Source organism: Amphimedon queenslandica, unplaced genomic scaffold (genome assembly GCF_000090795.2).
Source record: "Amphimedon queenslandica unplaced genomic scaffold, v1.1 AMPQUscaffold_12314, whole genome shotgun sequence".
NCBI lineage: Eukaryota > Metazoa > Porifera > Demospongiae > Haplosclerida > Niphatidae > Amphimedon > Amphimedon queenslandica.
Genome location: NW_003547448.1, coordinates 1 through 2,535, shown reverse-complemented (window position 1 = coordinate 2,535; position 2,535 = coordinate 1).

Sequence of the window (2,535 nt, the reverse complement as noted above, 5' to 3'; positions counted from 1 at the left end):
CAAGACTCCAGCACAGAAAAAATATCAGCTTGGCATATGCTAAGAGGACAAGTTGATAAAATAGTTAAACTAACTGAAATCAAAGAGATAAGAGTTGAAGATGTTCTCCAACCCACAGATAGTTCTCTGTCTCTCAGAGTAGTAATAGACGGTCCTCCTGGTATTGGCAAGACCACACTCTGTCGTAAACTGTTAAATATGTGGTCTAATGGACCACTTGTACACCAACAGTATGACTTGGTACTTTACTGTCCTTTAAGGAATAGCAAGATAGCTACAGCTACTACACTAGCTGACCTGTTTGTGCGTCAACTTAATAGATATAAAAATGTACCTGAATGGTTTGAGGAGAGGGATGGAGAAGGGTTACTGATAATCTTTGATGGTTGGGATGAACTAATTAAACAACTCAGACAGTCTTCATTAGCTGCTAGTATCATTCATAGAAAGCAGTTAGACCAATGTTCAGTAATTGTTACTTCTCGTAGCTATGCTTCCTCTTCACTTTTGAAAATGGATACTCTCAGTACAAAGCATGTTCAAGTCATTGGGTTTTCTAAGGAAGAAATATCAACAGTAATTATACAAACACTTCAAAAAGATACAAAACTAGCACAAGAACTCATTGATGAAAACACAAGAAATAAGGAGTACAAATCACATTTCACAACTACTCAAAGCAGTAAGAACTCACAACTAGCAGTGAAACTCGTTAATGATCTTGAAGTACGAAATGATGTCCAATCATTGTGTTATGTACCACTAGTCTGTTCCATTGTCATCTTAGTTTATAGTAAGGAAGGAGGACACTTACCAACAACACTCACTCAGCTGTATGAGAACTTTATTCTACAAACTATCAGAAGACATGTGGAAATAAAACCAAGACATGACATTGACCCATATACTTTAGGTAGTCTTTCTTCATTACCATCACAATTAGCTAAACCTTTACAAGAGATGTGTCAATTAGCTTATACTAACCTGGCTAATATAAGAATGACATTCTCTTCACATCAACTACAGTCACTGAGTGAGGCAATCAAGGAAGACTATCTTGGATTGATGACAACATTCACAGAATATGATGAGAAGAAGTATCAGTTCCTTCACTTGAGTATACAGGAATTTCTAGCTGCATTGTGGATAGCTATGCATGAGAAGAAGACAGAGGAAGTGTTTAAGGATCACTTTAATGATGATCACTTTCGAATGTGTCTGAGATTTGTGGCAGGTCTAACTCACCTTGAACATGAGAGCTATCAACAGTATTTTAATATACAGCAACTTGACTTACAGTGCAAGAGGAAACCATTGTTTGGATTTGAGACTTGTCATTTCTCCTACTTCTATCAGAATCCTGAGATTAGTCAATATGGTCATGTTAGTTCTGATGATTTTGACAATGTTCCCATTCTTCTTCTTCAACTCCTGTATGAATCACAAAACACAACATTTTGTCAAGTATTAGCACAATCCATCAACAACCACTCACTGTGTCTGGATAGAGTATCATTATCATTGTTTGACTGGTTGTGTCTCAGTTATTGTATAAACAATTCCAACACAACATTGAATCACTTGGACCTGGACTATGTATCTAACCAGTCACTATCAGTCTTCACTGCTGGACTAACCAATAACTCACTACAGATCCAGTGTAAGAGACTGATGGTAAGGTTAAATGAACCCAGTGATGAATTAATACACAAATTATTACAATCATCACTTCTATACAATATTCAGGAGTGCTACTGTTTATTAGATGAAGGTCAATATGTTCCCTGTCTTGTATTGCTACAGTTTCTCAATCTTCCTCAATTGAAGATACTGCACTTAATAATGCACCGTCCTACTATACCAACAGATGACAATACATACTACACAGACAAGTGCAATGAACTTGAGAAATGTATTGAAATAAATTCAACATTACAAGAAATAAATATTGCATACCGTGGATATGAGGAATTAACAAGTAATATTATCAATTTCATTAGAGGAATAACAAGAAATAAAACTGTAACATCATTAAAAATACATCTAGATTTTGAGGATCCATACTTCCCTCCTCCTCCTCCTCCTCTATCTGATGGAGTAATAGAGCAGTTACTAAAGGACAACAACACATTACAAGCTCTTTCACTGAACATACATGATTACTTCCTACCATCATCACTGAATATAGTAGAAGTGAACACACCACTGACTGCTCTAGAGATAGGAGAGCCTGGAGAGGTCTCAGGTAATAAACTGATGACATCACTCCTTCCACATATCAAAGGATTAGACTGTCTGATGATTAGTGTGATCATGCTACATGAACCATACCCACCATATCTTCTATTTCTCTCTCATCCCAGTCTACATACACTTACTTTACCACTAGACACAGCTGAGAGTGCTATTGAACTTTTTACTATTCTACAAACCAATACTACACTTAAAGCTCTGAGTGTGGAGATAAAGGAGGAGAGAGCATATACCAGCAGTATGGGTACTAGTCTACAAGACATGCTAACACAAAACCAAACA